This window comes from Schistocerca nitens, chromosome 2, assembly GCF_023898315.1.
Source record: "Schistocerca nitens isolate TAMUIC-IGC-003100 chromosome 2, iqSchNite1.1, whole genome shotgun sequence".
Lineage (NCBI taxonomy): Eukaryota > Metazoa > Arthropoda > Insecta > Orthoptera > Acrididae > Schistocerca > Schistocerca nitens.
In genome coordinates, this window is record NC_064615.1 from 973,338,418 (window position 1) to 973,361,156 (window position 22,739).

The window sequence follows — 22,739 nt, forward strand, 5'->3', positions numbered from 1 at the left end:
TGACACCTGATACTCCTGCGGAACCTGCTTCAAATACGGGAATCCCAGGCATGTCCACATGTAAAGCACTCAGTTCCGTTCAGAGAAGCCATAAAGATTGATGATACACCAGACTCGTCAACGGCGTCAGCATACGGTGACTCGGTGGAGGAAAGGCCATCTTGGGAACCCCTTAGGACACTGGCAGCTGTTTACCGCGCACACATAATTGCGCCATCTACAAATTGTAGGAAAGGACGTCCCTTGCTGCCGCTGCAAGCTCATGCGACTCTGCAATCTGGGCAATGGCTGCTAAAGAACGATAGGACGTGATCAACGCACTAGTTTGGGCCTCAGGGTCAGTCTCTGGCTGGAAAATCACATCTCGAATTAGCTAGTCTGCATAGGAAAAAGCACACTTTTGGAACGCTCAAAACGGCACTTGCACGACAGACCCTGAAAATCGGTGATACACACCGCATATAACTGCCTTGGCCGCTTGCGATGGCGTTTTTGCAGGAATGTCATTAGGCACAATATTCTGCTGCAAATTGCAAAAGACACAATTGCATAAAAGTTTGTGGCATGTGACATATGTGGAAATAGACATAAAACGACTGAGGAGTCTGCCTAATGCTCTCACTATAGCGTAGAGAATGCAAGTGGCAAGTAAGTCTGATGGGTGGACTGTCGGTAGAAAATCATTATTTTTGGGTATTAAATCAAAATAATTGACTATTAAATAATGCTCATAAAAGTAATAGGACATTAATTATGGTGATCAAAGTGACTGGTCATTAATAATAGTGATACAACTGATGTATCATTAATTACACTAACTGAATGAAATAAAAGTGACAAGACCAAGTGGCTGACATGTAGAGAAGAATGGACCCCTTGTCCCAGGAGGATTCTGACAAAGGGCGACATTGACTTGTGACGTCGAACAAGGACAACTTCCTCAGTAGTTTGGCGCACAACCTGAAGATAAAGAGAACAACCGTGTCAAGACATTCACCCCTACACATCACTTTTGACCTTGCTGATAATATTCTGCTTGCTGATAAGGGGAACAATAGGCCTTTTGTTTTCTTACCATCTCTGGCCCCATACTGATATTTAATGAAAATTTTTAAATTTTCTCAGTGTTTTGGCCGTGGCTGTGCATGTGACTGTTTGCTTAGATAACCTGTTCTCTACACGAAATGTTCAGTTCATGTTTCTCAGAGATTTCATTACTTCCAAGGAAAAAATATGTCTTTCAACTTACATAAATGTTTTAAAATTAATTAAACATCGCACTGAGTATTACTCATCTTTCAAACCAATAATCACATCTCATTTCTATAGTGAAATTAACCTCAGTCTACTAAGAAGAAAAAAGAGTTGCTGAAAACATTTTAAATATATTTTCGAATAAATTATACAAGAACTATGGCTTGAATGTTTCCTAGTCTATCATTAAAATATTCAATCAGTTTCATAATAAACTACAAATAAAGATATGAACTGGACACAAGCATTCCGTTAGTCAGCAGTTCATACAGAACAACAGCAAATCATACGGAACAACGACAGTGTTTTGTATAGTTCGTCTCATTTCTTCAATGGTGGTAATGGCGTCCCGACTCACCTTGGCGATCGTACCAGTGTCGACTAGCTGTATCCACACAAGCAGACTTGACCTGGTACCTCTTTCCCAAGCACTTCGTACTGCGGCGTACCGTCGCAACACTTTTTTCTAGATCATTTTTAGAGCAAATTAATACATGCTTTATTCGCCACTTGTAAATTAATCTTGTCACTCAGAAACTTCAGACTCGGCCGGCAGTTTTCTGGCTGACTTGTTTCCTTATGTATTAATTTCCGCCACTCTTATTACATATGACTACAACAGCATGAAAGAATAACAGAAATAATTGTAGTGACAAGTAGTTAGCTCCCTTATATCCCGTTCACCGCTGGGCTATCAGATGTATCTCTTCCACAGGCAAGAGGATCCTTAAAAGGTCCGTCATGTAACAAACATGTGTTCATTTTTGCCTGTCATTTCGAGCTCGTTTGCAGAGGGATGCGCGAGGGCGGCCTCCTCAGATGTGGTTAGGATGGTAATGGGTTACAGGCCTCGATTGACCTCTACAGTTTAGGCGCGCATTTTTTTTCTTGTATGCGTCGGAAGCACAGAGCGGCTGAGCTTTTTTCGTCACTCTATACGTTGGCTTGGTGGGGTCCACACCTGGCCAGGGTAAGTGCTGCTTCGCTCCCACGGCAGATTTTAGTGAGACTCGAAGAGACGTCATTCCAATTAGGCAGTTTTTTTAAGAAGTGAATTTTACTTCAGTTGTAGCAGAGTCTCTGTGCACGTGTTGTTTACGCATTTATTACGATAGGAACGACGGAGTGCTTTACAGTCGCGGTTATGTCCTCCAGTCAATGTTCGTATATAACTTAAGACTGATTCGTGTATGATTTCTTGTCGGTATTACATTTTTTTCGTGAAGAGGGATGAAGTTGTGTGAGATGGGCTTCTTCAAAGTCTTTTGGCAGTTCAAACGTTACGACTCAATTTTCTATCGGTCAAAATTTTTCCTTTGGTGAGCGCTATCGCTTCCATTAATTCTGGTCGCGCAATTTCTAGATTAAAGATGGTTTCTTCGTTGTCCATCCAAACATGATGACAAAGAGTGTTTCACGGAGGTTCATGTCTCTCTGTAAGTTCCGTCACCGCTTTCTTGCTTTTACACTGAATTATCTTCGCATTCACTAACTTCTTAAAGATTCTGCTCATTTTGAGGGAACAAGGGGCGTGCTGTGGTAATATGTTAGACAAGATGAACTTCTTTGTCAAGGTCGCTAACAATAACCTTTATTCTCGTTAACCGATTTCGGAAATCAAATCTTGCTATCTTCAGATCTGGAAAGCATTTATACAGTGTGGCTATAGCCTATATAAAACTATTGTAACCTACAGTATAAGGTACAATTTAATGGAAAAACCAGAAAAACAACATAGTTCAACAGAATGAATTGGCAGGTACGTAACTGACTAGAAGTTCAATGCATCGGTATGTCAAAATTACGGCAACTACATAAACAGGTATTCACCACATACGTATGTCTTATGTCACTAACCACAGGGCAGACAGCTAGAGCCAGGGTGACGCTAGACCGGGAGATGGTGGCCTGTAAAAGACAGGCGTTGACAGTTGGGCCGACAGGTGCAGCTAGTGTAACATGTATTTCCTACTTAAAATCATTTATGTGATTACGTTACAGTGTGCTAGATAAAACGTTAACGAAAATAAATCTAAAACATGTTTACAAAATTATTTCCAATTAATAATCATGGCAACTCTAAAAAATTATTCTTATAGCTTTAATTACGCATTATGGGCAACGGCCTTGCCGCAGTGGATACACCGGTTCCCGTGAGATCACCGAAGTTAAGAGCTGTCGGGCGTGATCGGCACTTGGATGGGTGACCATCCAGGCCGCCATGCGCTGTTGCCATTTTTCGGGGTGCACTCGGCCTCGTGATGCCAATTGAGGAGCTACTCGACCGAATAGTAGCGGCTTCAGTCAAGAATACCATCATAGCGACCTGGAGAGCGGTGTGCTGACCCCACGCCCCTCCTATCCGAATCCTCCACTGAGGATGACACGGCGGTCGGATGGTCCCGGTAGGCCACTCGTGGCCTGAAGACGGAGTGCTTTAATTACGCAATATACCTATCTAGAAGCTGAATATATATTTGGTATAGCTACCGCAACTGATATACAATATATATACACAGGATTACCAACTTATAAGAACCACAGAGACAGGTGCAAAGCCATTAAAATATTATAAAAAGTTTTTTTTTAATTTTAAAAATCTTAAAAATGCAGGGGTGAAAATTACAGTCTGGTCTTCTACAACGTCTAGCAGAGTAGGCCTTGGTTATGTCCAAATTATGGCAATGTACTTACGTACTGTCCCTTTAAATCACGTTATCTCTCCCTTCAGATCACGACCCTTTAAATGGCGTCCTTTTTAATCTAGTCCTTGTAATTCTAGAACCGACCCTGAATAACTATCACCGTGCACTTCGTATACCTATTTCAAGAGCAGAGAATAATAATTTTCATTTCAAATCGTTGATGGACTTGGCTTGAAGTTTTCAAGAGCTTTGTTTGCCATCAGTCTCTGTGCGATGCCAGGAGGGATTGGCCAATAATTGAATTTTTAATACTGGCAAGAAGTCGGACACGCTCTAGGCGGCGAGAAATGCGTATTACTTTGGTTCATAAGTTAGTAGCGTTTTTGTTTCGCATGTTGATATTCCGGTTGCTACGGGTTTATTTATCAACTGTCATTTTTTATTTGTAGTTCCGTGTTGCTATCTGAGTTTACGAGGGCAGTTCAATAAGTAATGCAACACATTTTTTTCTCGGCCAATTTTGGTTGAAAAAACCGGAAATTTCTTGTGGAATATTTTCAAACATTCCCGCTTCGTCTCGTATAGTTTCATTGACTTTAGACAGGTGGCAGCGCTGTACGGAGCTGTTAAAATGGCGTCTGTAATGGATGTGCGTTGCAAACAACGGGCAGTGATCAAGTTTCTTTTGGCGGAAAACCAGGGCATCTCAGATATTCATAGGCGCTTGCAGAATGTCTACGGTGATCTGGCAGTGGACAAAAGCACGGTGAGTCGTTGGGCAAAGCGTGTGTCATCATCGCCGCAAGGTCAAGCAAGACTGTCTGATCTCCCGCGTGCGGGCCGACCGTGCACAGCTGTGACTCCTGCAATGGCGGAGCGTGCGAACACACTCGTTCGAGATGATCGACGGATCACCATCAAACAACTCAGTGCTCAACTTGACATCTCTGTTGGTAGTGCTGTCACAATTGTTCACCAGTTGGGATATTCAAATGTTTGTTCCCGCTGGGTCCCTCGTTGTCTAACCGAACACCATAAAGAGCAAAGGAGAACCATCTGTGCGGAACTGCTTGCTCGTCATGTGGCTGAGGGTGACAATTTCTTGTCAAAGATTGTTACAGGCGATGAAACATGGGTTCATCACTTCGAACCTGAAACAAAACGGCAATCAATGGAGTGGCGCCACACCCACTCCCCTACCAAGAAAAAGTTTAAAGCCATACCCTCAGCCGGTAAAGTCATGGTTACAGTCTTCTGGGACGCTGAAGGGGTTATTCTGTTCGATGTCCTTCCCCATGGTCAAACGATCAACTCTGAAGTGTACTGTGCTACTCTTCAGAAATTGAAGAAACGACTTCAGCGTGTTCGTAGGCACAAAAATCAGAACGAACTTCTCCTTCTTCATGACAACGCAAGACCTCACACAAGTCTTCGCACCCGAGAGGAGCTCACAAAACTTCAGTGGACTGTTCTTCCTCATGCACCCTACAGCCCCGATCTCGCACCGTCGGATTTCCATATGTTTGGCCCAATGAAGGACGCAATCCGTGGGACACACTGCGCGGATGATGAAGAAGTTATTGATGCAGTACGACGTTGGCTCCGACATCGACCAGTGGAATGGTACCGTGCAGGCATACAGGCCCTCATTTCAAGGTGGCGTAAGGCCGTAGCATTGAATGGAGATTACGTTGAAAAATAGTGTTGTGTAGCTAAAAGATTGGGGAATAACCTGGTGTATTTCAATGCTGAATAAAACAACCCCTGTTTCAGAAAAAAAATGTGTTGCATTACTTATTGAACTGCCATCGTACATATTGTCGTTTGTAGCGAGTGGAGTTCTGGACGCTAGAAAGTGGGGCGCTATGTGGAGAAATCGGAACATTTCCGACATATTCTTCTCGTTAAGTTCATTAAAGGGTTGATAGAAGAGGAGGCAGCCAGGACCGTTTACGCCGCCTGTGGGAATAATGCCCTTGGACAGAGCACGGTAATAAAATGATTTTCTCATTTCAAGGAGGATCGTTTTGACACTAATGATTCTCCACGTTCAGGAAAAGATTGCCCGATTTGATGAAGTTCGTCTAAACGCATTAATTCACAACGATTCACGTCACTGTACTTGATAACTGGCAGATGTGTTGAACTGTGATCACTTCACCACCGTGCGACATTTGTGTGCAAGGCGGAAGGTTCAACAATTGGATGTATGGGTACCGTAAGCTCCAAGTCAAAATCAGTGGATGATCACATGTGCGTCTCTATTTGCTCGTCATTAATTGGATCGTGAATAACACCGACCATTCCTATCCTGTATCGTTGCTGATGACGAGAGATGGTGCGCTTATGCTAACGTAAGGAAAAGAATTGCTGTGGCCAAACAAAGCAACAATTGCCCGTACAAAGACCTGTGTGCATCCACAGAAGATACTGTTATGTACATGGTGGAACAGCGACGATATGGTGTACTGCGAATTGCTCCCCCGAGGTGTAACCATTGCTGCTGACATTTATTGTCCATCAGACGTCTTGCAGACGCAATCCAAGAGCAACGACCAGGAATACTGCGGGAAGTGATGCTCTCTGTCACGTGTATCTGTTCTGTTTATCAAATTTATGGAGAAACGCTACGAACTTACGCACCAACGCAATAGTAGATGTCCAAATGCATGTAGTGTAAGTGGAAAGGAGTAACTTCCTTTTAATAAATTTATGCCAGTGGTGCCGACTGTGAAGAAGGTGTGTTCTGTTAAAGCTCGAAGGACTAGCCGAACTCTCGGCGGATATTGTGGTCAGGTAACGAGACGTGGCACATGTCACGTTGGGACAGGATGTGGAGATTGTATAGGTGTGATGTTGGGAGGATCTGCTAGTACAAACACAGCAGATGTGAATCTCGGCAGTCAACGAAAGGTTACTTGCTGTCTAGTTTGCGGAAGTATAAAATATCTGAAGGCTTTCAGTGAGGGAAGCTTTTAGGGGTGGTTAGACGCACACGGAAGTGTATGGCTTTCTAGGATTTGAAGGAAGAGATACAAATTTGGCTTTGAGGATAGATAACGTTGGTACAAGGAGAGGATAGTTTGGACTGATACTTTGTAGATGTTCAGCATGGATGAGGAACGCAGTACACATGTATAGCCAGAAGTAAATTCCGAATATTTTTTTATGTTTAGCAGAGGGCGTTTACATGGCAGTTTCTGGTCTAGGGTGAAACTGCTGTACACTGACGGAAAAAAATCGCAACATCAAAAAGGAGTTGTGCGACATAAACGAAAGTTGATAGGCGTGTTTCTGCATCTGAAAGATGGTGTCTATACAGATTTCGCATCAGTTTGCTTTAAATACACGCTGTAACTGTCGTCAGCGTTAGTTACTTTTAAGATTGGACGTAGTGAATTGACGTTAGTTAATAATGCCTTTAAGGTAACAAAGACGCCATTATCAACACCTTATGTAACAGGGCTACGAGAAGCTTGATGTTCCTTCTGCGATATTGCAGAAAGACTTTGTAGGAATATAGCTACTGTACTAGATTGCTTCCAGCGGTGGCAACGAGAATATACGCTCGCAAGAAGGCTGGGTTCCGAACGGTCACGTGGCACAACCGAGAGGGAAGACTATCGTATTAGGCGTATGGTTCTGGCGCATCGTACTGCATATGCAGCAGCAATTTGAGCAGCAGTTGGCACCGTAGTGACGCAACGAACTGTTAGAAATCGGTTACTTTGAGGACAGCTCCGGGCCAAACGCCCTGTAGCGTGCATTCCGCCGTCCTATACTACCACCATTTGTGACTTCAGTGGTATCAAGCGAGATCTCATTGGAAAGCATGACAGAGCTCTGTTGTGTTTTCTGATGAAAGCTGGTCTACCTAAGTGCCAGTGATGGCCATTTGTTGATTAGGAAGAGGCCAGTTAAGGACCTACACCCGTCTGCGGTCTAGACATACTGTATCTACACCTGGAGTTACGGTCTGGGGTGTTACGTAGTATGGCAGCAGGAGCACTCTCGTGGTTATCCCACGCAATCTGAGTGCAAATTTGTAAGTCAGTCTGGTGATTCGGCGTGCTGTGCTGCCATTCATTAACAGTTTTCCAGGGTGTGTTCTTCAACAGGATAACGCTCGCCCACATACCCGGCGATCAAAAAGTCCGTATAAATTTGAAAACTTAATAAACCACGGAATAATGTAGATAGAGAAGTAAAAATTGACACACATGCTTGAAATGACATGGGGTTTTATTAGAAGCATAAAAAAAAAGTTCACAAAATGTCCGACAGATGGCGCTGGACAGCAAAACTGCTACCGTGACGGGTGAGAGGTACGCCGATATGTTACAGAATCGCATCATCCCCAGCCTGGCTGATAAACACCTCGCTGGAACGTACGATGTTTACGCAGGATGGCGCTCCATCCCATATTGCTAGACGCCTGAAAGATCTCTTGCGCGAGTCGTTTAGTAATGATCGTGTGCTCAGCCGCCACTTTCGTCATGCTTGGCCTCCCAGGTCCCCAGACCTCAGTCCGTGCGATTATTGGCTTTGGGGTTACCTGAAGTCGCAAGTGTATCGTGATCGACCGACATCTCTAGGGATACTGAAAGACAACATCCGACGACAATGCCTCACCATAACTCCGGACCTGCTTTACAGTGCTTTTCACAACATTATTCCTCGACTACAGCAATTGTTGAGGAATGATGGTGGACATATTGAGCATTTCCTGTAAAGAACATCATCTTTGCTTTGTCTTACTTTGTTATGCTAATTATTGCTATTCTGATCAGATGAAGCGCCATCTGTCGGACATTTTTTGAACTTTTGTATTTTTTGGTTCTAATAAAACCCCATGTCATTCCAAGCATGTGTCTAAATTTGTACCTTTCTATCTACATTATTCCGTGATTTATTCAGTTTTGAAATTTATACTGACTTTTTGATCACCCGGTATATCTGTTGTGACCCAACATGCTCCACAGAGTGTCGACATGTTGCCTTGACCTGCTCGATCACCAGATCTGTCTCCAGTTGAGCACGTATGAGACATCATCGGACAACAACTCCAGTGTCATCCAAAATCAGCATCAAACGTCTATGTATTGACCGACCAAGTGCAACTGGCAGGCATGGTACTCCATCGGACAAGCTGACTTCCGGCACCTGTACGACACAATGCGTGCATACTTGCATGCTTGCATTCAACATTGTAGCGGTTACACCGGTTATTAATGTTCCAACATTTCACGGTTGCAATGGCTTATTTCGCGCTTACATTAACCTGTGATCTTTCAGTATGTTACCTAGACAAATCTTTTCCCAAAATTTTATTACTCTACATTGCACTCCGTCCTCAGGCCACAAATGGCCCATCGGGACCATCCGACCGCCGTGTCATCCTTATTTGAGTATCCGGATATGAGGGTGTGTGGTCAACACACCGCTCTCCCGGTCATTATGATGGCTTTCTTTGACCGGAGTCGCAACTATTCGGTCGAGTAGCTCCTCAGTGGGCATCACGAGGCTGAGTGCACCCCGAAAAACGGTAACAGCGCATGGCGGTTGGATGGTCACCCATCCTAGTGCCGGCCACGCCCGACAGCGCTTAACTTCGGTGATATCACGGGAGCCGATGCAATTACTCTACATCAACTGCTTTTTAGTGTTGCGATTGTTTTGCGTCAGTGTATTTTAGTGTGTTAGGTAATAGAATATGACGGTTAGAAATCACTTGCGTGTAAGCTGCGGGTGGTTCGTTGGGACATGCTGCCCAGTAACAGGTACCACTGTTGCAGCGTGGCGAGCATGTTCGAGGCACCGGGAGAGCTGCTCTACTGGGATCACCGCAAGCCCTTCTGGAGGACGCAACAGGAGCTGTGGGGCGTGACGTCGGACGACGAATGGGAGGACGAGGACGAGGAGGAGGACGCGGTGGTGGAGGAAGTGGTCCTGGACGAGCCAGAGCCGCGCGAGACGCAGCGTCATCGCAGGCGGCGGCTGTGGCGGCGGTTCACCAAGCGGCTCAGGCGCCTGATGCGCAGGATGTGTGGCGTCTAGGAAGGGGTGCTGGAACCGGAGTGATCGCCGCCCTCGTAGCTAAGTGTGGAGCTAACAGCAGAACCAATTTGAACGCCAAAGCTGCGATAACAGCATAAACAGAGTCCTTCTACTTCTTGCGCAACATGATACTACGCACATGACAAGTTGCAGTCTAATAAAACACGTAACTCCAAACGTACAATATAACTCCGATGGTTTTTTTTTTAAAGCACACATTAATTTTGTAATATTTTTCACTTAATGACTGGTATTGTCCTAAGACTGTCTCTGTCTGCGATGGAAGCAAGTGCAACACGGATGGTAAGGCAAGACAGGTTCATGTACACTACTGGTCATTAAAATTGCTACACCAAGAAGAAATGCAGATGATAAACGGGTATTCATTGGACAAATATATTGTACTAGAACTGACATGTGATTACATTTTCACCCAATCTGGGTGCATAGATCCTGAGAAATCAGTACCCAGAACAACCACCTCTGGCCGTAATAACGGCCTTGATACGCCTGGGCATTGAGTCAAACAGAGCTTGGATGGCGTGTACAGGTACAGCTGCCCATGCAGCTTCAACACGATATCACAGTTCATCAAGAGTAGTGACTGGCGTATTTTGACGAGCCAGTTGCTCGGCCACCACTGATCAGACGTTTTCAATTGGTGAGAGATCTGGAGAATGTGCTGGCCAGAGCGCAGTCGAACATTTTCTGTATCCAGAAACGCCAGTACAGGACCTGCAACATGCGGTCGTGCATTATCTTGCTGAAATGTAGGGTTTCGCAGGGATCGAATGTAGGGTATAACCACGGGTCGTAACACATCTGATATGTAGCGTCCACTGTTCAAAGTGCAGTCAATGCTAACGAAAGGTGACCGAGACGTGTAACCAATGGCACCCCATACCATCACGCCCGGTGATACGCCAGTATGGCGACGACGAATACACGCTTCCAATGTGCGTTCACCGCGATGTCGCCAAACACGGATGCGACCATCATGATGCTGTAAAAAGAACCTGGATTCATCCGAGAAAATGACGTTTTGCCATTCGTGCACCCAGGTTCGTCGTTGAGTACACCATCGCAGGCTCTCCTGTCTGTGATGCAGCGTCAAGGGTAACCGCAGCCATGGTCTCCTAGCTGATAGTCCATGCTGCTGCAAACGTCGGCCGGCCGCGGTGGTCTCGCGGTTCTAGGCGCGCAGTCCGGAACCGTGCGACTGCTACGGTCGCAGGTTCGAATCCTGCCTCGGGCATGGCTGTGTGTGATGTCCTTAGGTTAGTTAGGTTTAAGTAGTTCTAAGTTCTAGGGGACTGATGACCACAGCAGTTGAGTCCCATAGTGCTCAGAGCCATTTGAACCATTTTTTTTGCAAACGTCGTCGAACTGTTCGTGCAGATGGTTGTTGTCTTGCAAACTTCCCCATCTGTTGACTCAGGGATCGAGGCGTGGTTGTACGATCCGTTACAGCCATGCGGATAAGATGCCTGTCATCTAGACTGCTAGTAATACGAGGCCGTTGGGGTCCAGCACGGCGTTCCGTATTACCCACCTGAACCCACCGTTTCCATATTCTGCTAACAGTCATTGGATCTCGACCAACGCGAGCAGCAATGTCGCGATACGATAAACCGCAATCGCGATAGGCTTCAATCCGATCTTTATCAAAGTCGGAAACGTGATAGTACGCATTTCTCCTCCTTACACGAGGCATCACAACAACGTTTCACCAGGCAACGCCGGTCAACTGCTGTTTGAGTATGAGAAATCGGCGCCAACCTTGTGTGAATGCTCTGAAAAGCTAATCATTTGCATATCACAACATCTTCTTCCTGTCGGTTAAATATCGCGTCTGTAGCACGTCATGTTCGTGGTGTAGCAATTTTAATGGCCAGTAGTGTAAATTATTAAATGAATGAAGTGGGTCGTCATTACACACTGAAGAGCAAAAGAAACTGGTACTCCTGCCTAATATCGTGTAGGGCCCCCGCGAGCACGCAGAAATGCCGCAACAAGACGTGGCATGGACTCGACTAATGTCTGAAGTGGTGCTGGAGGGAACTGACACAATAGAACTTGCAGGGCTGTCTATAAACCCGTAAGAGTACGAGCGGTGGAGATCTCTTCTTAACAGCACGTTGCATGACATCAAAAATATGTTCAATAATGTTCATGTCTGGGGAGTTTGGTGGACAGCGGAAGTGTTTAAATTCACGAGAGTGCTTTTGGAGCCAATCTGTAGCAATTCCGGACGTGTTGGGTGTCGCATTGTCCTGCTGCAACTGCCGAAGTCCGTCGGAAAGCACAATGGACATGAATTGCTGCAGGTGATCAGACAGGATGCTTACGTACGTTTCACCTGTCAGAGTCGTATCTACACGTATCAGGAGTCCCATATTACTCCAACTGCACACTCCCCACACCATTACAGAGCCTCCGCCAGCTTGAACAGTCCCCTCCTGACATGCAGGGTCCATGGATTCATGAGGCTGTCTCGATACCCATACACGTCGATCCTCTCGATACAGCTTGAAACGAGACTCGTCCGACCAGGCAAAATGTTTCCAGTCATCAACAGTCCAATGTCGGTGTTAAAGGGCCCAGGCGAGGCGTAAAACTTTGTATCCTGCAGTCATTCGAGGGACAAGAGTGGGCCTTCAGCTACGAAAGCCCATACCGATGACATTTCGTTGAATGTTTCGCACGCTGACACTTGTTGATGGCCCATCATTGAAATCTGCGGCAATTTGAGGAAGGGTTCCACTTCTGTCAGGCTGAACGATTCTCTTCAGTCGCCGTTATCCGTTCTTGCAGTATCTTCTTCCGACAGCACCGATGTCGGAGATTCGATGTTTTACCAGATTCCTGATATTCACGGTACACTCGCGAAATGGTCGTATCGGAAAATCCCCTCTTCATCGCTACCTCGGAGATGCTGTATCCCATCGCTCGTGCGACGACCATAACACTACGTTCAAACTCACGTAGATCTTGATAAACTGCCACTGCAGCAGCAATAAGCAATCTGACAACTGCGCCAGATACTCGTATGGCCGTTGTCGACCGCAGCACCCTATAATTCCTGTTTACATATCCCTATATTTGAATACGGATGGCTATACCAATTTCTTTGCCGCTTCAATGTTCATTTATGCATAGAATTGTGATCTGGCCAAGTTTTTCAGTACTGAAATAATAACTAGCAACAAATACGGCGCCCAACAAAATATTGTTCAATAAATGGTCGTGGAGATTATTCCAAAAAGGAGTTCCCTCGATTACCGTTGTACTGGCCTGCGTAACAGATAATATAAAACACAAAGTTACTGAATGTTTAAAGAAATATTCAACGATTCGTAAAAACAATGCTTCACCAAATACTGTAAAATGTGAACACTACAGTCTTCATCCTTATTTTCCGTTAATCTTCTGACTCGTTTGATGCGGCCTACCACGAGTTCTTCTATTGCGACAATCTCTTCATATCGGAGCAGTACTTGTACCCTAGATTTTCAATTATTTGTTAGTTGTGATATAATGTCTCCCTACATCTAAAGTTCTTACCCTCTGTCACTCTCTCCAGTACCATGATGGCAGTTAATCCCTGATGTTTAACACGTGTGTTCTCATCTTTTCCCTTCGTCTTGTGAGTTTTTTCGTCATGTTCTTTTCTTCACCGATTCTGCGGATAACTGCATCATTTACTAAGTTTCTGTATCTCAGTCGGTAAAAACGGAACCCTTATGGATCACTTTGTTGGCTGTCTGCCTGTCCGACCTATCAAAACCCTACTTCTTAGGTACAGATAGATGGACCAATTTGAAATTTATGTCACACATTGAGGTCTACGGGCTCTTGGCAATGTAGAAAAGTGCAGCTTCTAAGCCAGTGCAATCAAGAGATACAGCTATTTACGTCATATACTTTGACACTCGCAAACTCACTCATCAAAAGATACGGCTTACTCCTCGTTGACCTAGAATCATGAAATTTGCCAAGAATCAACGTTCTGCCGAACGACAAAACCAAAAAATTCGAAATTGGTTAATTTGTAATCACACACTTACAAAAAAGTTTTGAATCACCCCGGTTCCCAGAAATCCTGAGGATAGACGTTGACTGTGAATATTGTACCACAGAAACAGTTCCATTGACTGTTCAGAGATGTCACTAAACCCGCCCAAAGATGTAAACAACCTTGCATGAGCAGCGCCTATTAGACAGAGGGGGTCCGGCAGCGGCCGGCCCGGCGTGGCCGAGCGGTTCTAGGCGCTACAGTCTGTAAACGCGCTACCGCTACGGTCATAGGTTCGAATCCTGCCTCGGGCATGGATGTGTGTGATGTCCTTAGGTTAATTAGGTTTAAGTAGTTCTAAGTTCTATGGGACTGATGACCTCAGAAGTTAAGACCCATAGTGCTCAGAGCCATTTGAACCATTTGGTCCGGCAGCCGATCAGTTCCAGTTATTCCACCAGGAAGGAAGTACACGGGTCGTGTTGTCTGTATTTCAGCCATACCTAGCTGGTCAATACCGCGGTTCGATCGCGTCCGCATTGTTACTTTGTGCCCGAAAAAGGCTCTCAACAAGCGAAGAGTCCAGGCGTCTTGGAGTGAACCAGAGCGATGTTGTTCGGACATGGAGGAGATACAGAGAGACAAGAACTGTCGATGACATGCCTCGTTCAGGCTGCCCAAGGACTACTACTGCAGTGGATGACAGCTACCCATGGATTATGGCTCGAGGGAACCCTGACAGCAACGCCACCATGTTGAACAATGTTTTTCGTGCAGCCACAGGACTTCGTGTTGCGACTCAAACTGTGCGCAATAGGTTGCACGATGCGCAACTTCACTCCTGACGTCCATGGCGAGGACCGTCTTTGCAACCACGACACCATGCAGCGCGGTTCAGACGGGCCCAACAACATGCTGAATGGACCGCTCAGGATTGCCATCAACTTCTCTTCAACATATGCCTTCAATCAGACAATCGTCGGAGACGTCTTTGGAGGCAACCCGGTCAGGTCAAACGCCTTTGACACACTGTCCAGCTGGTGCAGCAAGGTGGAGGCTCGCAGCTGTTTTGGGGTGGCATTATGTGGGGCCGGCGTACGCTGCTGGTGGTGATGGAAGGCGCTGCAATGGCTGCACGATACTTGAATGCCATCCTCCGACCGATAGTGCAACCATATCAGCAGCATATTGGCGAGGCATTCGTCTTCATGGACGACAATTCGCACCCCCATCGTGTACATCTTGTGAATGAATTCCTTCAGGATAACGACATCGCTCAGCTGTAGTGGCCAGCATGTTCTCCAAACATTAACCCTATCGAACATGTCTGGGATGGATTGGAAAGTGCTGTTCATGGACGACGTTACCCACCAACCACTCTGAGGGATCTACGTCAAATCGACGTTGAGGAGTGGGACAATCTGGACCAACAGTGCCTTGAACTCGTCGATAGTATGCCACGATGAATACAGGCATGCATCAATGCAAGAGGACTTGCTACTGGGTATTAAAGGTACTGGTGTGTACAGCAATCTGGACCACCACCTCTGAAGGTCTCACTGTATGGTGGTACAACATGCAATGTGTGGTTTTCATGAGCAATAAATGGGGCGAAAATGATGTTTATGTTGATCTCTATTCCAATTTTCTGTACAGGTTCCGGAACTCTCAGAACCGAGGTGATGCAAAACTTCTTTTGATGTGTGAATGTAAGAAAAAAAGAAAATTTTGTCATTTGTTATCAGAAACTCCGTCCACCTCTTAAAACCCCTTTTTTCTCAGGAACGGGTAGACACATCCAGTTGAAATTTATGTCCCACGTTAAGGTGTATGCTACCTTGTTAGTATAACAAACGTTAGCTTCTAAGTCAATGCAATCAAAAGATACCGGCATTCATGTCACATATTTTGATAATCGCAAAGTGACTCATTAAAACCCACAGGGTACTTCTCTGTAATGCAGAATCATGAAATTTGCAGAGAGAAAAGTTTTCACAATACAAGTAAAGGAAAATATTAGAAAATTGTTAAGTTGTAATGATATCACATGAGAAAAATATTTCTTTTGTCATTTGTTATCCAACTTCAAACACGAAATTAAAACATTTTCGAGTTTTGGAATTCCTGGTTCCGATATCTTGAGACACTGTAGGTAACAGGCAAAGATCGTCGAGATCCTCAATTCCCGTAATAGATGAACTGTCTATCTGCATAATTACGTTTGTGCTGATTATTCAGTGCGCGAGTCCTACTCACATCTGGCAAACCACATCTCAGACGCTTCAATTCTGTTCTTTTCAAGTTTCCCCACATTCCAGGTGTAAATAGCACAGCATGCTGAGCTCCGAACGTACTTTTTCAGAAATTTCTTCCTCGAATTAAGGCCTATTTTTGACACCAGTAGACTTCTTTTGGCCAGTAATGATCACTCACACTGTAATACAACTATGAGCAACCAACTGACATAAAGAAAACGTGGAGAAATATTCATATTAGCAAATGTAATCTCAAACTCTGAGAATAAAATATACGTGTCTGTCTAGCCACGTCCATTCCTTGCATCTTTTCTGCGAGTACCGCGTACGGAATTGACCGAAATGGGCACCCATATTCTATTGAGGCTCAAGTTGAAATGACCAAAAGTGTTTGCAGGGTTAGTGTCGGTCTTGATGCAGACAGGAGGGTAATACGGAACGCCCTGCTGGATCCCAACGGCCTCGTATCGCTAACAGTCGACATGACAGGCATCTTATCCGCATGGCTGTAACGGATCGTGCAGCCACGTCTCTATCCCTGAGTCAACAGATGGGGACGTTTGCAGGCCAACAACCATCTCCACGAACAGTTCGACGACGTTTGAAGCAGTATGAACTATCAGCTCGGAGACCATGGCTGCGGTTACCCTTGACGCTGCATCACAGACAACAGCGCCTGCGATGATGTACTCAACGACGAATCTGGATGCACGAATGTCAAAACGTCATTTTTCGGATGAATCCAGGTTCTGTTTACAGCATCATGATGGTCGCATCCGTGTGTGGCGACATCGCGGTGAACCACATTGGAAGCGTGTATTCGTCGTCGGCATACTGGCGTATCACCCGGCGTGACGGTATGGGGTGCCATTGGTTACACGTCTCGGTCACCTCTCGTTAACATTGACGGCACTTTGAACAGTGGACGTTACATTTCAGATGTGTTACGACCTGTGGCTCTACCCTTCATTCGATCCTTGCGAAACCCTACATATCAGCAGGATAATGCACGACCGCATGTTGCAAGTCCTGTATGGGCCTTTCTGGATACGGAAAATGTTCGACTGCTGCCCTGGCCAGCACATTCTCCAGATCTCTCACCAATTGAAAACGTCTGCTCAGTGGTGGCCGAGCAACTGGCTCGTCACAATACGCATTTCACTACACTTGATGAACTGTGGTATCGTGTTGAAGCTGCAGGCCAGCAGCACCTGTACACGCCATCCAAGCTCTGTTTGACTCAATGCCCAGGTGTATCAAGGCCGTTATTACGGCCAGAGGTGCTTGTTCTGGGTACTGATTTCTCAGGATCTATGCACCCAAATTGCGTGAAAATGTAATCACATGTCAGTTCTAGTACAATATATTTGTCCATTAAATACCCGTTCATCATCTACATTTCTTCTTGGTGTAGCAATTTTAATTACCAGTAGTGTAGATAGTGTTTTGTTCCTCGTTGTTTTTGCGAGTGGAACAGAAAAAGAAATGAGTAGTATGGGTACGGGGTACCGTCCGACACGCGCCGAAAGATGGATGGCGAATCATCGATGTAGATGTAGATGCAGGTTCAGTTTTTACTTGCAACTTTTCATTGGTATGAGTGTTGATTACGTGAGTGATTAGGGGTTGCTTGTAGCGACGTGGGTTACCCACCTCTCTGTACGTAACCTAATATTTCATTCTCGTAGTAGTTTTTTTTTCGCATTAAATGCATCTGGTCTTGACAAGGGGAACTCCTTTTCGCTCAGGTGAAAACTGGAGGAAATTTCTCACGTCTTGGGAGAGCTTTCAGTCATTTAGAAGGCAACTACTGCGCTAGCAGACCGCACGAACAGTCAAGCGAGTCTATCAGGGATTATCCTCCAGGCTCACCCTCCGCACACAATGATCGGTGGAATAGAAAACTGGTGTTCTCTATAATGGAAGGGGTGAGAGCTCTACTTGTTAGTAAACTTAGGGTGGAGTCCTCCGCTGTCCACTTGGCGTTATCCCGCTGTGTGTGGTCTCCAGACATGCTTCCTCAAGCAAAATAAAAGCCAATCGTCCATCTGCAAATTTCCAAAATTTACCTTCACGTGGGAACGCTGTGCGAAACCCAACAAAGTTTCCAGAATATAGAACAAACAAGTCTGGACATGGAAACAAGGCTATACTCGTTTCACATCTCCATCACGTTTCTCATTGGCTTACACATTTTAACTTTACAGTGGGAGCTAGGGAACGGACTCCCAGATCCCTGATTGGAAGAGAACTTAGGCCCTTTCTTCGATTGACTAGAAAAGATTGTGCGGGGTGCCTTTCCGTGGAGTGAAGAAAGTCTACCTAAAAACTGAGTGAAGCATTCGAAGTCGTATTAGGATTTGTATGGGCATTCTGATTCGAACTTCTACTTGGTGAAGTTACTCTGGACTCTGCACTCGTAAGTGTTTTTCTTGACTTCGGTACTCTGCCCGGTCTTCGAAGTTTCACTTTGATCTTCAAGCGCACCCGCGAGAATAGCGTCGTACTGAGGTAAGAGGAGTTCGTTCCTGTTTTCTATATTTAGTCTTCCCAATTTGATTCACGCGCTTCACACACGGTGTGCAAGTTTCTCTGCAACCTAATCCTTGCTTCAAAGTGGACTCTTTTTGTAACCAGTCATGTTTTGGTTCGTAATAGTGTTAACTCATTGGGGCTCATCCGGGTAGTGACGTTCCTCTCTAATTCTTCCGTTATTCACTGATCTGTTGTGTGCTTCTGTTCGAATTCACCGTTTCTGTGCAACTGCACAATTTTGCAATCACGTTTGAAAACGTAATTTGTGGCCTTTATGTGTGTGTGGGCAGCACCTAAGTCGTAATCGTCCAGCATCATTCAATTTCTTATCATTGTTCTATTTCACTTATATCGTTTTTCTATTTTAATTACGTAAATTCATTCTGAAAGTGTTTTATAAGCTCGACGTTTATGTGTCCTGAGTAATTTTTCCACACTGCTTCAATAAATGTCATTTTTACCAAATCAGACTTCATCATTAGGCAACAACTGAAGTAAATTATTCTATTGAAATGCCCAGGTCGTCCAACCATAAACAACATGCGGGGCGCTTGACGAGGTCAGGAACTTCATAACAACGTTTTCGGATGTACGCGGCAGTTGATTTTTTTCAGACAGTCTATTAGTTTCATGGAAGTAATCCATCATTTTGTATGATCTGGGATCATAGATACTGCATCTGTCTAATCCGCAGACTCACCTGATGAATAACAAGACGTGTTCACAGTACACCCGGCTTCTGGCAACTATCCTTTTTAAGTGAGGATCAACTATGTATTTTTCTCAAATACTGTATAGCCGCTTTTGGGTTATTTCTAAAGGCTGCATGAATTTTGACCACTAACTTATCTACTCCAGAGGGAACTGTCACTTTCAGATCTTCAACGTTCATTCAAAGAACGCCAGACCTTTGGAGACTAAGTGGAAAAGTCTGTTTTTGACGCTAGCACGCGCTAAAGAAAAGCGCTTATCCTTACCCATTCTGCCTGGTCTCCGCTTGTCGGCCTTCTCTAAGTTGGGGTGGAAACTCTAAACTCTGTACTCTGTCTAGCCAACTGGGGCGCAGAGAAAAGAAGTTACCTGAAATCTGAGGTACTCCCTACACAGGCCAGTCTCTACACAAACTCAAAGCGTTGCAGTTACAGCGATCCAACAATGGACGTGAACCATAGACATCGTTACCTCAAACAAGTATTCCAATTGTACGCTGCAGCCGAATTTTTTTATCGTAATTCAAGTATCCCAGAATGGACACTTGTTATGTTCGGAGTGGCTCGAGGAGGATGTATTTGTGTCGTAATGACGCTACGTTAACTCTAAACTGGGTTCCGTTTTATACAGAGATACTTTTGTCAACGTCCCGCGCTGGAAGTTACTTTATGTAATGACTGTTTCATAATCTTATTCAGCATGGCAATGTTTATATTTACTAATTATAATATCTGGAACTGAGTATGCTGGTTGCTATCAATGTCAAATTCAAGGGTTTGGTGCGCCAGTTGCAGGACTGCAATTAGACTACATTGCCGTTTTCAACTTTTGTAGTCTTGTCTTCCTCAGCTGCGTGTAATATTACGGTACACACACACACACAGCACAAAAAAATTATATCACACCAAAACACACACACACACACACACACACACACACACACATACACACACACACACACACACACACACACACACACACATACATACATACACAAACACACACACAAATTCATACACGAACAGATCTTAGATACTTCAATAATTACACTCGAAAGTTTGGCAATAACATTCGATCTTTGGCAAAAACATTTCATAGTCTGCAACAGAAACCAAAACAGTGCATTGAAACAAGCGTTCAGTTCATAGTGCTGTGGAATGTGGGAAAAAACCGCAAATTGGCATTCCTAAGAAAAAGAACAACACCAAAAATGCATCAGGAGCGTAATATGTAAGAAATTGTCCAAGCAACCTGTAAGTACAGTTCAAAACATTGCTACTTAATAGGAAATACCATCCACCAGAACTGCTTATAACCTGTAGGCACAGTGACAAAAATGTAAATTAAATAGCTAACATATGTACATATTCCAGGCCACTGATGATGCCTTGCAGAAAATAAAGGCGAAACGCGTGTGGCACTAAAATTGTGTTTCATTCAGTTGCTGTCAGACGGTCCTTAGGTTAGTTAGGTTTAAGTATTTCTAAGTTCTAGGGGACTGATGACCTCAGATGTTCAGTCCCATAGTGCTCAGAGCCATTTGAACCAATTTGAACTAATTTATGACTTATCCATTATACATTATCGCCCTTGTCTAAAGGGGAGAACAACGATGGAAGTTTGTAAGGTGCCAACTACAGCAGAGTACACTCACCCATAGTGTCATTGCCTGGGGAAATACTGCGTTGTGCTATGCTCTGAGGTGATACTGCCCAATATAGTGCCGGACCTCCTTTTATCCGGGACAGTGTAGTGACTCGACGTGGCATGGACTCAACAAGTCGTTGGAAGTCCCCTGCAGAAATAGTGAGCCATTCTGCGTCTTTATCCGTCCATAAATGCGATAGTGTTGCCGGTGCAGGATATTGTGCACGATCTGGCCTCTCCATTATGTCCCATAAATGTTCAGTGGAATTCATGTCGGGCAGTCTGGATGGACAAATCATTCGCTCGAATTGTCCAGAATGCTGTGGCCCAGTGACATGGAGCATTATCATCCACCAAAAGTCCATCGATATTTGGGTTCAAATGGTTCAAATGGCTCTGAGTACAATGGGACTTAACATCTGAGGTCATCAGTCCCCTAGAACTTAGAACTAATTAAACCTAACTAACCTAAGGACATCACACACATCCATGCCCGAGGCAGGATTCGACCCTGCGACCGTAACAGTCGCGCGGTTGCGACACTGAAGCGCCTAGAACCGCTCGGCCACCGCGGACGGCCGATGTTTGGGGCATGAAGTCCATGAATGGCTGCAAATGGTTTCCAATTTGCCGAAAATAACCATTTCCACACAATGAACGGTGCACTTGGACCAGAGTACCCAAGCCCTTCCATGTAAACATGAGCCACACCATTATGGAGTCACCACCAACTTGCACAGTGTCTTGCTGACAACCTGCGTCCTTGCCTTCAAGGGGTCTGCGGCACACTCGAACCCTACCATCAGCTCATACCAACTGAAACTGGGACTCAGCTCACCAGACCACGATTTTCCAGTCGTCTGCGATCCAGTCGATATGATCACGAGCTTGGGAAAGGACCTGCAGGCGATGTCGTCTTGTTGGCAATGCACTCACGTCGATCGTCTGTTGCTAGTTGCCATAGCTCATTAACGCCAAATTTCGTCGTAATGTCCTGAAGGATACATTCGTCGTACGTCCTATATTGATTTCTGCCTTTATTTTACGCAGTGTTATTTGCCTATTAGCACTGACAACTCTACACAAACGTTGCTCCTCTCAGCCATTAAGTGAAGGCCGTCGGCCGCTGCGTTGACGGTGGTGAGAGGTAAAGCCTGAAATGTCTCTTGACATTGAGGATCTCGGAATACTGAATTTCCTAATGATTTCCGAAATGGGATGTACCATGCGTCTAACTGCAATTACCATGGAAACTTTTTCATACGAATCTCATGAGCACAAATAGACAGCTCCGGCAATGCACCGCCTTTTCATACCTTGTGCACGCGATACTACTGCCATCTATATATGTGTTTATCTCTATCCCATGACTTTTGCTACCTCAGTGTAAATGGGCCTTTCACAAAATCCCGCAAAAAGCGTATAACTTTCCAACCGTGGAGTATAACTGAGCGATGCGTGATACCTACGACGTTTACAGGCGATCCGTCACTGCGGCAGCTCACTGTTAATAACTGCTCGCAAACTGCGGTGGTGCACCGTTCCGCTGAAAAATAAATTTTCCGTATATTATCGCAAATGTGGGAAATGCTAGCCCTGCGAGTTACTCATGCAGTTGAT

General features: G+C 45.0%; 1 pseudogene; it reads left to right on the forward strand.

The window, feature by feature from the left end:
• Positions 1 to 3,371: 3,371 nt before the first annotated feature.
• On the forward strand, positions 3,372 to 3,489 carry LOC126237888 (5S ribosomal RNA; annotated as a pseudogene).
• Positions 3,490 to 22,739: the final 19,250 nt, after the last annotated feature.